Source organism: Bufo gargarizans, chromosome 11, assembly GCF_014858855.1.
Source record: "Bufo gargarizans isolate SCDJY-AF-19 chromosome 11, ASM1485885v1, whole genome shotgun sequence".
NCBI lineage: Eukaryota > Metazoa > Chordata > Amphibia > Anura > Bufonidae > Bufo > Bufo gargarizans.
The window spans coordinates 11,059,756-11,074,632 of NC_058090.1; positions in this window are offsets into that span (position 1 = coordinate 11,059,756).

Sequence of the window (14,877 nt, forward strand, 5' to 3'; positions counted from 1 at the left end):
GACTGCAGCACCAGCAACTTGGACTGGAGCACATTCAATTTCTGCGCCGTTGGATGAGTGCAAGCATACTGTTGTCTTTTGGCAATCACTTCGGTGATCGATTGCTGTTAGAATGACTGACTAGGAGGAGCAGGAGCATCAGGACCAGCAGATAATGGGAAGGACAGACTTTACAGTCATGTGAAAAAATTAGGACACCCTTTGAAAGCATGTGGTTTTTTGTAACATTTTTAATAAAAGGTTATTTCATCTCCGTTTCAACAATACAGAGAGATTAAAGTAATCCAACTAAACAAAGAAAACTGAAGAAAAGTCTTTTCAAGATCTTCTGTAAATGTCATTCTACAAAAATGCCTATTCTAACTGAGGAAAAAGATAGGACACCCTTGCCCCTAATAGCGAGTGTTACCTCCTTTGGCTGAAATAACTGCAGTGAGACGGTTCTTGTAGCCATCTACCAGTCTTCGACATCGGTCTGAGGAAATTTTACCCCACTCCTCAATGCAGAACTTTTTCAGCTGTGAGATGTTTGAGGGGTTTCTTGCACGTACAGCCCTTTTCAAGTCACCCCACAGCATCTCAATGGGATTCAAATCTGGACTTTGACTTGGCCATTCCAGGACTCTCCATTTCTTCTTTTTCAGCCAATCTTTGGTTGATTTACTAGTATGTTTTGGGTCATTGTCATGTTGCATGGTCCAGTTCCGCTTCAGCTTTAATTTTCTAACTGATGGTCTCACATGTTCTTCAAGCACCTTCTGATACACAGTAGAATTCATCGTGGATTCTATGATGGTGAGCTGACCAGGTCCTGCTGCAGCAAAGCAGCCCCAAACCATGACACTTCCACCTCCATGCTTCACAGTTGGTATGAGGTTCTTTTCTTGGAATGCTGTGTTTGGTTTACGCCAAACATGTCCTCTGCTGTTGTGTCCAAATAATTCAATTTTGGACTCATCTGTCCAAAGAACATTATTCCAGAAGTCCTGGTCTTTGTCAACTTTATCTCTGGCAAATGTCAGTCTGGCCTCGATGTTTCTCTTGGAAAGCAAAGGTTTCCTCCTTGCACACCTCCCATGCAAGTTAAACTTGTACAGTCTCTTTCTGATTGTAGAGGCATGTACTTCTACATCAACAGTAGCCAGAGCCTGCTGTAGTTCTCGAGATGACACTTTAGGGTTTTTGGAGACCTCTTTTAGCATCTTGCGGTCTGCTCTTGGGGTGAACTTGCTGGGGCGACCAGTCCTGGGCATGTTGGCAGTTGTTTTGAAAGCCCTCCACTTGTAGACTATCTTCCGGACAGTGGAATGGCTGATTTCAAAATCTTTTGAGATCTTTTTAAATCCCTTCCCAGACTCATAGGCTGCTACAATCTTTTTTCTGAAGTCCTCTGACAGCTCTTTTGCTCTCACCATGGTGCTCACTCTCACTTCAACAGTCTGGAGCACACCAAACTAAATGTCTGAGGTTTAAATAGGGCAAGCCTCATTCAACATGCAGAGTAACGATCTACTAATTATGTGCACCTGGTGTGATATACCTGTGTGAGATCTGAGCCAATTTAAGAGGGAATACATGTGAGGGTGTCCTATCTTTTTCCTCAGTTAGAATAGGCATTTTTGTAGAATGACATTTACAGAAGATCTTGAAAAGACTTTTCTTCAGTTTTCTTTGTTTAGTTGGATTACTTTAATCTCTCTGTATTGTTGAAACGGAGATGAAATAACCTTTTATTAAAAATGTTACAAAAAACCACATGCTTTCAAAGGGTGTCCTAATTTTTTCACATGACTGTATGTGATATACAGGTTGTATCGGAGTGCCTCTTCCTTGCAATTTTTGGCAACACTTGCACTTTATATACAAGTAAATATACAGGAAAGAATGTTTCCTAACACTTTTTCCTCTAAAATTGATTTTATCTTCAGTTTTGTGCGTATTATTATCTGTAAAAGTGGCGTACTACTCGGACAACATCGTTCCCAGCAGCGACCTGGGAGTCGAAGAGGCATCCAGACATCCTCCCCATGCTGTTCCCGAACCATTTCGGTGGTGTTTCCATCAATTTCTGACCTTTTCCTGTGAACCAGACACCCTCCCCTCTTCAGAGCAGGGGGTGTCTGGTTTAATGCTCGGGTCCTCCCATTGACTTTCATTGTGCTCGGGTGCACTGAAGAGCATTCTGAGCATCCCAAGGTGTTCTACACGAGCACCCGAGCATCCCAAGGTGTTCTACACGAGCACCCGTGCACTTTGGTGCTCGACCAACCCTAAACATTTATTTTTATTTTATTTTACTACTTTGTTATTATGTCTATGTATATCTGCATGCAAACCTTGGCATCTCTCTGTGCGCTCTCTTGTGCTCCACGTCTTGAAATAAATATGAATTAGAAGAGCAGATCATAGATTTCAAAGTGATTGCGAACATAAAGAAGAGGAGATGAGGATATAAAGGCTCCATCTCCCTGTAGGTATAAATTACCACATGTTCCCTTTTATCCCGTATGCAAAGCTCTCCAGTAGAACATGTCACCCCTTCCAACCCCATCTCCGATCACTTGCCCTGATACCACTGATAATTTCCCTTTGACTTGAAAAGAAGTGTTGAAATCGAGTCACTTATATCCAGGAGAGACGCAGATAAAGAACCAGAGAGAAATAACACCGGGCCTCCGATATGTTAATGTCTTTTTTCCAATGCTTTGCTGTGCCGCTGGTAATGTCACTTCATTTTGGTTGCTACAATCAGCCTGGTTTCACATTATTTTGTGAGAATCTGTTTTTTTGTGCGCAGAACATGTCAGGAATGATAACAATGTCTCGGCTCCGAAGGTTTGGTTATCAGCTTCAGGCTGGGCATAGACCCAAAGCTGAAGGGTCATAGGGGGTCCTCTGCTCGTGATGTTGCTTTCTCAGGCAAGCTTAACCATCGCACATTGAAATGTTCAGAAAATTTCCAATATCTCTTGCAATATAATATAATTTGCTGATTCTCCTTTTTCAACATCTCTGATTGCTTTCAGTGAATGTTTTTACTCTCAGGGGCATACACTCACCCTACACAGCGGAGTCCTAACCTTGTCGATTAATCCTTAGGGGTGGACTGGATTTTACTTTGCTGCTCTGTGATGTGTCTGGATAGGGGGATGGGGTGTAAAAAGGGGGCTTGCCTTCATTTGATAGGTATAAGACTGCCAGTCTTTGCCCATGAAGATAAAAAATTAAAATAAAAAATAAAAATACTTTGGCTACAATTGCATCCACACTAGACAATCCTCTGTGAGCTAAACAGCCTAGACTCCAGACTGATACATTTTACCTGCACGGATACATTGTAACAAACCCAAGACAGAAGAATGGAGACAAAGCTTTGAGAATGCATAAGGCAGCAAAGAATTCTTGGCCTCAATTTTAATAGTTTTTTCTGCAATTCAAAACATTTTTTTTCAACTTCAAATGCGGTTTCCATTGCTGAGGTTCAATCACCGCCGGAGCTCCACCTCGACTAAACAGCAAGGATTGTCTCATTAGTGTCATCTTGTTAGTTCACAGTGTGATTTTCCTGCTCAATATCCCAGTGAATGTTGTATGTACATTATGTTTTCATGTAACCCCCCCCCCCAAATAAAAAAAAGTTCAATTAAACTTATATGTAGGATTATACAAATGCAACATTACATAATATTGTAACATGATTTTTTCAAGAGAAGATTCTACCCCCCAAAAATACAAATAAAATCTTTGTTGATCTAATGCAATTGCATCTATGCATCTATACAAAATTAGGCCTCATGCACACGAAAGTACATCTTTTGCGGTCCGCAAAAAACGGATCCGCAAAAAATATCGATGAGATCCATGTGCATTCCGTATTTTGCTGAACGGAACAGCTGGCCCCTAATAGAAAAGTACTATCCTTGTCTGTAATGCGGACAATAATAGGACATGTTCTATTTTTTTTGCTGAACGGATATACAAAAATATGGAAACGTGGAGTGCACATGGAGTATCTTCGTTTTTTTTTTTTGCGGACCCATTGAAAGGAATGGTTCCATATACGGTCTGCAAAAAAACCTAAACGGAATGGAAATGGAATGATTATACTTTCGTGTGCATGAGGCCTTAGGAGCATGACGTATCCCTTAATTTATACATTAATCCCTTCATTATCTGTACACAGGAGCAGCTACACTGCCCACCATGAAAAGATGATGGGCAGTTATTAAGGGGTTAAGCACCTGAAGGATGCATCCTAGTGGCATGAATAGAAAAAAGGGGCTAGAGCATCGACCAATATGTTCCCCTATATAACAGGACTGCATGGGCTCTGTTTGCCCCTCAAAGCCCTTGCTATGACCTATGGACCATTTTTCCAATTGTCCATCCCCATGCATTTTATTGCAGCTGGGAGCAAGTTCAGGGATGTGACTACCTGGAGTTAGCCTCCCCCAAAGGACCCCATTGCAGCCTCCTCAGTCTGCCTCCATGGCAAGTGCGCTCTTCACACTCTGAATCGAGCTGAATACAAGGTAAGGCCTCCTGCACATGACCGTTTTTTTTTTTTTTTTTTGTTTACTGGCCGTTTTTTGGCGTTCCATATACGGTCCGTATACGGAACAATTCATTTCAATGGTTCCGCCCCCCAAAAAAACGGAATGTACTCGTATGCTTTCCGTTTCCGTATTTCCATTTTTTTTTGTTTACTGGCCGTTTTTTTGCGTTCCGTATACGGTCCGTATACGGAACAATTCATTTCAATGGTTCCGCCCCCAAAAAAAAGGAATGTACTCCGTATGCTTTCTGTTTCCGTATTTCCATTTTTCCTTTCCGTTAAAAGATAGAACATGTCATATTATTGCCCGCAAATCACATTCCGTGGCTCTATTCAAGTCAATGGGTCAGTGAAAAAAACGGAATGTACTTCGTATGCCTTCCGTTTCCGTGTTTCCATATCTCAGTTCCGTCGAAAGATAGAGCATGTCCTATTATTGCCCGCAAATCACGTTCCGTGGCTCCATTCAAGTAAATGGGTCCGCAAAAAAAACAGAACACATACGGAAATGCATCCGTATGTCTTCCGTATCCGTTCAGTTTTTGCAGAACCATGTATTGAAAATGTTATGCCCAGCCCAATTTTTTCTATGTAATTACTGTATACTGTATATGCCATACGGAAAAAACGGAACGGAAACACAACGGAAACAAAAAACGGTACAACGGCTCTGTGAAAAACGGACAGCAGAACATTGAAAAAGCCATGCAGTCGTGGGCAGGAGGCCAAATTCTGAGTTTATTTTTTCATTAATTTGAGACACTTGCAGTAAATAAGACCATGTTCTACAAGGATCATTTCTGGATAGGAGTCATCGGAGCCTGGAAACATAATTAGGTTTTTCACATGCTGCCCACTAATGAATTGAACGTAATCATGTCATGGCGGGATTTTTGAGGTGTTATCTGGTGCTGCTAATCATTCCAATTTAATTTGCAGTAAATAGGAAAACTGTGGAGTCCCAGCAGAGGTTGACACACAGCGAGGAGGTAAATGAAATAAGTAGTATGCGGCGCGATAGGAGGAAAATAATCAGTCATTTTCGACTTTCGAAATGCATTTTGTTTACTTGCCATTTACCAGCAGCAAAGAGGAGCCTGTCCGTAATGGACAACATACAACATGCAAGGAGTAGAGATGAGCGAATTTCAGGTTCTGAAATTCGTTCAAGCTTCGTTTACTGGTAAAAGGTGAATCGCGTTATAGATTCTGTTACCACGGAACATAACGCTATTCTATGACAGAATGCATAACGGAATGCCTTTAGAGATCTCCAGCATAACGGAAACAGGCCGGATCCATTTTGCAGCCCATAGACTTCTATTACGACTGAATAAATAACGGAATGCCTCTAAAGGCATAGAATTGCATTATGGTCCGTGGTAACGGAGTCTATAACACAATTCTGCTTTTACCAGTAAACGAAGCGTGAACGAATTTCAAAATCTGAAATTCCCTCATCTCTGGCAAGGAGGAGAAGTTTAAAAGAAAGTTACAAAGTAACCAATGTATCAAATGAAATGTATCAAAATATACAGTATATAAATGCCTGGATTTAAAGGAGCCATGTCCTGAAGTTCTAAGGCGGCTCCTTTGTGTGAGATTATACGGTATATGAAGTCTTCTGCGGTTTGAAGGGACTGGGGCATTAAGTGAAGAGCAATCTCTATGTGATATCAACAAGCCACTTAAAGTGGAAGTGCACTTTAAACAATGCTGTTTTGTTAGGAGGTTCCTCCAGTAGTAATGTGATCACAGAGTGTCTCCAAGCTGTTGTCCTCAGTCATTATCTGTAATCTGGAAAATAACCTGACAGCCGGTGCAGAATGAATTAAGCATTTCACGGTGCCTACCGAAATTAAGAATACTGACAGACATTTTTGTCAGAATTATGAATTTAGCTCTGTAGTATAATGTAGGATGTAAATAAGGATCAGGACAAGGTAATTATGTAATGTACAGTATGTAAACAGTGACTTTCCAGCAGAATAGTGAGTGCAGCTCTGGAGTATAATACAAGATGTAACTCAGGATCAGTACAGGATAATGTAATGTAATGTACAGTACAGACCAAAAGTTTGGACACACCTTCTCATTCAAAGAGTTTTATTTATTTTCATGACTATGAAAATTGTAGATTCACACTGAAGGCATCAAAACTATGAATTAACACATGTGGAATTATATACATAACAAAAAAGTGTGAAACAACTGAAAATATGTCATATTCTAGGTTCTTCAAAGTAGCCACCTTTTGCTTTGATTACTGCTTTGCACACTCTTGGCATTCTCTTGATGGGCTTCAAGAGGTAGTCACCTGAAATGGTTTTCACTTCACAGGTGTGCCCTGTCAGGTTTAATAAGTGGGATTTCTTGCCTTATAAATGGGGTTGGGACCATCAGTTGCGTTGTGGAGAAGTCAGGTGGATACACAGCTGATAGTCCTACTAAATAGACTGTTCGATTTTGTATCATGGCAAGAAAAAAACAGCTAAGTAAAGAAAAACTAGTGGCCATCATTACTTTAAGAAATGAAGGTCAGTCAGTCTGAAAAATTGGGAAAACTTTGAAAGTGTCCCCAAGTGCAGTCACAAAAACCATCAAGCGCTTCAAAGAAACTGGCTCACATGCGGACTGCCCCAGGAAAGGAAGACCAAGAGTCACCTCTACTGCGGAGGATAAGTTCATCCGAGTCACCAGCCTCAGAAAACACAGGTTAACAGCAGCTTAGATTAGAGACCAGGTCAATGCCACACAGAGTTCTAGCAGCAGACACATCTCTAGAACAACTGCTAAGAGGAGACTGTGTGAATCAGGCCTTCATGGTAGAATATCTGCTAGGAAACCACTGCTAAGGACAGGCAGCAAGCAGAAGAGACTTGTTTGGGCTAAAGAACACAAGGAATGGACATTTAGACCAGTGGAAATCTGTGCTTTGGTCTGATGAGTTCAAATTTGAGATCTTTGGTTCCAACCACCATGTCTTTGTGCGACGCAGAAAAGGTGAACGGATGGACTCTACATGCCTGGTTCCCACCGTGAAGCATGGAGGAGGAGGTGTGATGGTGTGGGGGTGCTTTGCTGGTGACACTGTTGGGGATTTATTCAAAATTGAAGTCATACTGAACCAGCATGGCTACCACAGCATCTTGCAGCGGCATGCTATTCCATCCGGTTTGCGTTTAGTTGGACCATCATTTATTTTTCAACAGGACAATGACCCCAAACACACCTCCAGGCTGTGTAAGGGCTATTTGACCATGAAGGAGAGTGATGGGTTGCTGCGCCAGATGACCTGGCCTCCACAGTATGTACAGTGACTCCACCAGCAGAATAGTGAGTACAGCTCTGGAGTATAATACAGGATGTAACTCAGGATCAGTACAGGATAAGCAATGTATGTACAAAGTGACTGCACCAGCAGAATAGTGGGTGCAGCTCTGGAGTATAATACAGGATGTAACTCAGGATCAGTACAAGATAAGTAATGTATGTAAACAGTGACTGCACCAGCAGAATAGTGAGTGCAGCTCTGGAGTATAATACAGGATGTAACTCAGGATCAATACAGGATAAGTAATGTAATGTATGTACACAGTGAGTGCACCAGCAGAATAGTGAGTGCAGCTCTGGAGTATAATATAGGATGTAACTAAATGATTTTCCTATTTCATGACGTAAAGTCATAGTTTTATTAAAGACACGGAGGCGAGTATTGCTTTCTCCTTCTTTACTGACCACCAATAGCAGCAAAGAGAAAAAATTAACATACAGGATACCATAGCAACCAATGTCCCTCCCCTATGGCCCCTATAATAGGCCGCTCCTCCTATGGCTCTTCCTCTTTCTTTGGGATCCTGGTGCCAACATCCCGAACAATCCAACGAACTTTAACCGGAACGAAGAAATCCAATCTCGACGAAGCGGAAACCAGCAGTCGCCAACCTGGTCAACTACCGTAGAACATCAAACCGGAACACAGTATCCCATCCTCGAAGAAGCTTCAACCTGAAAGAGAGAACAGACCATGGGCCCAGGTGAAACCGGCATGTCAGGACAAGAGCATCCGATAACCATCTGCTCAAACAGACCCGATAGGGGTCGAATGACCAACGGCAATAAAGTGCATTAAACAAACACAACAATGGCAATGAAATAACCAACAGGACAATAAATACGATGGCATTAAACAAATAACAGGACAAAAACACAGCAAAGGAATAAACATAAGCGAGCCCTGAAAGAAAACAACCCACCAAAAGACCCAAGGGAGGGAATCCAGGGGGGGCAATACTCGCCTCCGTGTCTTTAATAAAACTATGACTTTACGTCATGAAATAGGAAAATCATTTAGTTTTACAGCAAGACACGGAGGCTCATATTGCAAGTGCAAAGCCTGTCAATAATTGAAGCAAACAAATTAGCTGGAGGACGGAAATAGAACTCCCTGAACGTGGTAACATTAGACCAGTCGGCCAGACGCATAACATCCTCCAATCTGGCCCCCGAAACTGCCAGAGCGGTGGCAGAGGCCCCACGCGCAGAATGGGCCGTGAAGACAGAAGTGTCAACACCCGCCAATGACATAATCCATTTAAGCCAACGTGCTAACGTAGGGCTAGCTACCGGCCCAAACGGATGCCGAATAGAAACGAACAGCTGCGGCCTGGTCGGAGACCTGTGTGCCAGAGTCCTGGACTCGTATTCCCGAAGGCACGCCACGGGGCATAAGATCGGAGAAGAGGGAAAACTAGGGTAGGACACGAACCGGATGCTAGTCTTGGTGCGACGCGAGATGTTAAAGGTAACCCCCTCCTGGGTAAACGAACGCGCGTCGTAATCAAGGGCCCTCACATCCGAGACTCTCTTACATGAGATGAGGCAAAACAACGCCAACAATTTAGCGGACAATTGTCTAAGGGATAGATCAGAATTCTCGGGCCAAGAGGCCAAGAAGGCCAAAACCAGGGAGACATCCCAAGTAGTGGAAAAACAAGGCCGAGGGGGACGAGACAACCGAGCCCCCCGAAGAAGGCGAGACACAGAAGGATGTTGACCGGCCGCGACACCGCGTAGCCCTCGTGGGTAGAAGAAATAGCGGACCTGAAAAGGTTAATGGTCCGATACGCCTTCCCCGCCTCAAAGAGAGAGGTGAGGAAATGCAGCAGGTCAGCTACAGGTGCCGAAACGGGATCCAAGTCCCGTTCCACGCACCAGTTAGCCCAAGTTCTCCAGGCTGCCCGGTAAGACTTTCTGGTGCTGGGAGCCCATGCGCTGTCCAATAGTTGTCGAGTCGCAGCCGAAATTCCCTCGAAAGATCCAGGTGTCCGGAGATCCGGCACGCCAGCAGCTGCAGGGATCCGTCGAGGAGAAGGGGATGGTGTAGACCCTGAGGGTTGCGTAGGAGATCCAACCGGCTCGGGAGAAGAACAGGGATCTCCACCAGAATCTTCAACAATGAAGGGAACCAAACCTGGGACCCCCAGAACGGGACCACCAGAACCAGGTCCGCCCGATGGCGGAGAACCTGCAGGAGAGTCCTCGGGATCATCGAGAATGGAGGAAACGCGTACAGGCGGGACACCGACCAGTCCTGGAGGAATGCATCCACCGCCATCGCCTCCGGGTCCGGACGCTGAGCTGTCTGTTGAGCCGAGAGGCGAAGAGATTGACGGACATCGGACCCCATAAATCCGAAATCGCCGCGAACACCTACGGATCCAACTGCCAGTCGCTGCCATCCGACAGGTAGCGCGAGTTCCAATCCGCCTGAACGTTGCTCAACTCCGGCAAATACTCCGCCTGCACCATGATGTCCCTGGACAGCCAAAATGACCAAAAATCTTTGGCCAAACGAGCCAAAGTGGCCGAGCGAGTACCCCCCAAACGGTTGACATACCGGACCGCCGACACGTTGTCCATCCGCAGCCTGATACACGCGTTGGCGATCCCGTTAGAGAAACTCTTCACCGCGAAGGACCCCGCCAAGAGTTCCAACGCATTGATGTGTAGAAGGGATTCCTCCGCGGACCAGAGACCCCCAGTGGAGACCCCGTTGCAATGGGCACCCCAGCCCTGGAGGCTCGCGTCCGATTCGATTGTCAACTCCGGTAGGGATCCAAAGATCGCTCTCCCGTTCCACGCTTCTAGGTTGGCTATCCACCAACCCAACTCCTCCCGGGCTTCCGAATCCAGAACCACCGCGTCCGCAAAGTAGGCACCGGTCCGAAGATGGGCGCCCGGTAATGCAGTGGTGCTGGGAATACCGCCTGAATTGATGAGGCCAACAGGCCGATAATGCGGGCCAGGTGACGTAACGAGAGATGGGGAGCGAGGAGAGCATGTCTCAACTCCTTGCGGATCGCCCGCAACTTCGCCGCCGGCAGGCTGAGGGACTCCGAGAGTGAATCCACCGTGAATCCTAAGAACTCCATCCTCTGGGCCGGAGCAAGGCAGGATTTCTCCCGGTTGAGGAGGAAACCGAGACCTGACACTAGGTCCGCCGTCCAGCATAGATGTTCCAGCAATCCCGCTCTGGACTCGTGCATCAGAAGGATGTTGTCCAGGTAGATGATGAGGCGCACACCCCGAGTCCTCAACCACGACACAACCGGACGCAGCAACTTGGTGAAACACCAGGGAGCTGAAGACAGCCCGAACGGCAGACAGGTGAACCTCCAGACCTCTCCTTCCCACCTGAAATGACCGGTCTCATCTGCCCCTCTTTCTTCTGCACGAGAAAGATGTTGCTGATCACACCCGCCGTTGTCGGGGGCGCCGGCTCAATCGCCAACTTTTGCCTGAGGGACTGTAATTCCGCGTCCACTAACGCACGGTCCGTGCGCGATAGGGGAACGAGCGGAGGGGAAGGAATCAGATAGGGAGACCCCGTGAGCTCTATGCGAAATCCCCTGACCGTGGCAAGCACCCATGGATCCGCGGTAATGAGGCTCCAAGCGTGGGAAAAAAGCAGGAGTCTGCCCCCTACACAAGGTACCATAGAATCCCCAATCTGGGGAGCACTTACCCAAGGGTCTGCGATGGTTCGGGTTGCCCCGGAAGGAGCGAGAACGCCATTGATTTCCTCCTGTGGCGAAGAACAGAGATGCGTTGCGCTGGTCCTGGAACTGAGGACGATGTCCATCGGAACCTCTGTTCGCTCCACGGGCCTGGAAATTTGCACGGCCGGACAGGCGGCCCCTACCACTGCCGGCCCGATGAGAGACCCGTCCCTGGAAGACCCTGCGCATAGAGGCTTGGGCCTTGTCCAGCGCAGTAAAAGTGCCCACGAAACGGCTCATGTCCTTGATGAAGGACTCGCCGAAGAGGAGGCCCTGGGCATCCTTCCCTGCCTCAGTGAGCGCCAAATTGGCCAATTTGGGGTCAATCTTAAACAAGATAGCCTTGCGCCTCTCAATCGCTACGGCCGTATTGTCCTTGCTGGCAAGGCATATGGCCCTCTGGGCCCAGCCCCTCAATTCCACCGGATCTCCAAGATTCTGGTCAATGGACCAAACACGTCTAACATCTTGTCCTGGCAGCTGCGGAGCGCTGAATCCAGGCCCTTCTTAGGGTTCCAACCCGGTTTGGCTAAGAACTGCGACATCTTGGGGTCCACCAACGGGGTGTCACAAACCTTATTGGGGACCACTGGCCGGGGACACTCGGCCCTAAGTTTATTGCACGACTCGCGGCTAAGCGAGTGACGCACCCAGTGCTCCAAATACGCCCCCACATGAGGAGAGGGAAGCCATTCCGCCGAACGAGGGTGATGCAACGACTCGGGGTCGAACATAGGTTCGCCCGAATCATCCAACACGACCTCAGAACGGGTAGCAGTGGAAGTCGACGCCACTTCCTTGGCAGAGGGGGCCGCCGCAGTGGAGGTCGAGGGGCCCTGAACTGGGGGGGTGAGATCCTCCTCTATGCCGTACTCAAAGTCCGCTAACGCCTCCTCGTCTGAAGCTCTATCCGAGTCAGACAGATCCGGTGATTGCGCTGTAGCGCATTTCCATGTCCGCGCCCGTTCTGCCTGGCGGGAAGAGGCCCTTTTCCGTGAGCTAGGCACGGTCTCTGGGGTGGCAAGATGCGCACCAGTCGAAGTCCCCTGTGACACAGGGGGATCAATAGAGGTAGGCTGCGGTGCGGCAATGGGGTCCTGCAAAGGAGCACTAGCGGGATGTGCGGATAGAGCCTGGGCAATAGTCTGTGACAGAACCGACGACATGGAGCCCATGGCTGCCATAATCGCGTCCGACACCGAGCGCTGCAGAGCCAGCGCCTGTGCATCTGCCCCAGCGGAGTTGCATACCTCAGGGGAGGAGGAGGGCCGACTGGCAGCAGGAGGGGGAGTAGGAGCAGACATAACTAAAGAAATGGCCGGGTGGGAGCGCTACCGGGGTCAATACTAAACCCACTGGGTAAAAACCGATGTCACCTGATGAATACTCTAGGCGCTACAGAGCAGGGGAAGCAGGAGCCGCCGACCGTGCCGGGTGAAGGAAAGTGAATGGCCAGAAGGAGCAGGAACACACTGTAAGCCCGCCCCCCAAATGTGCGCGAATCGCGGCCTCCGAAACCAAAATAGCCGCCAAGATCTCGCGAGATCTCGCGGCTGGCCGATGCTGAGGGCGTCCAAGATGGCCGCCGAGATCTCGCGAGATCTCGCGGCCTCCCGGATCACAGAGGCACCGGGAACGGCGCCGCCGATAGCAGAGATGGAGGACCCGCCCCTAACAAACCGGGAAGCGCCGGACGCTCCGGTAAGGCCAAAAACCGCAACTAACAGGGAGGGGAGGGGAAGCAGGCAACAGCAGACAAAACAACGCCCAGTGCAAAGGGCAGTATGGATAGAAGAACCAGGGGGAAACCGTCAGGAAGCCCCAGCAAAAGGCCCCCAAAGCGCGGAAATAAGCGCAGGGGAAGAAAAACCACCCGCCCCAAAAGAGGCAGGGAGAGAAACACAAGGGAAGCGCTGCTAGCAAGCAGGGTTAGTCACCCTGGGTGCGCAGCGCAAAAGAGACACCTAACAATTCAATGAACAAGACAGTACAAAAAAGGTGTACTTAGCTTGGCAGCAGCAAAGAAAGAGGAAGAGCCATAGGAGGAGCGGCCTATTATAGGGGCCATAGGGGAGGGACATTGGTTGCTATGGTTTCCTGTATGTTAATTTTTTCTCTTTGCTGCTATTGGTGGTCAGTAAAGAAGGAGAAAGCAATATGAGCCTCCGTGTCTTGCTGTAAAACTCAGGATCAGTACAGGATAAGTAATGTACAGGTCCTTCTAAAAAAATTAGCATATTGTGATAAAGTTCATTATTTTCTGTAATATACTAATAAACATTAGACTTTCATATATTTTAGATTCATTACACACAACTGAAGTAGTTCAAGCCTTTTATTGTTTTAATATTGATGATTTTGGCATACAGCTCATGAAAACCCAAATTTCCTATCTAAAAAAATTAGCATATTTCATCCGACCAATAAAAGAAAAGTGTTTTTAATACAAAAAAAGTCAACCTTCAAATAATTATGTTCAGTTCTGCACTCAATACTTGGTCGGGAATCCTTTTGCAGAAATGACTGCTTCAATGCGGCGTGGCATGGAGGCATCAGCCTGTGGCACTGCTGAGGTGTTATGGAGGCCCAGGAGGCTTCAATGCGGCGTGGCATGGAGGCAATCAGCCTGTGGCACTGCTGAGGTGTTATGGAGGCCCAGGAGGCTTCAATGCGGCGTGGCATGGAGGCAATCAGCCTGTGGCACTGCTGAGGTGTTATGGAGGCCCAGGATGCTTCGATAGCGGCCTTAAGCTCATCCAGAGTGTTGGGTCTTGCGTCTCTCAACTTTCTCTTCCCAATATCCCACAGATTCTCTATGGGGTTCAGGTCAGGAGAGTTGGCAGGCCAATTGAGCCCAGTAATACCATGGTCAGTAAACCATTTACCAGTGGTTTTGGCACTGTGAGCAGGTGCCAGGTCGTGCTGAAAAATGAAATCTTCATCTCCATAAAGCTTTTCAGCAGATGGAAGCATGAAGTGCTCCAAAATCTCCTGATAGCGGCTGCATTGCCCCTGCCCTTGATAAAACACAGTGGACCAACACCAGCAGCTGACGTGGCACCCCAGACCATCACTGACTGTGGGCACTTGACACTGGACTTCAGGCATTTTGGCATTTCCCTCTCCCCAGTCTTCCTCCAGACTCTGGCACCTTGATTTCCGAATGACATGCAACAGTCCAGTGCTGCTTCTCTGTAGCCCAGGTCAGGCGCTTCTGCCGCTGTTTCTGGTTCAAAAGTGGCTTGACCTGGGGAATGCGGC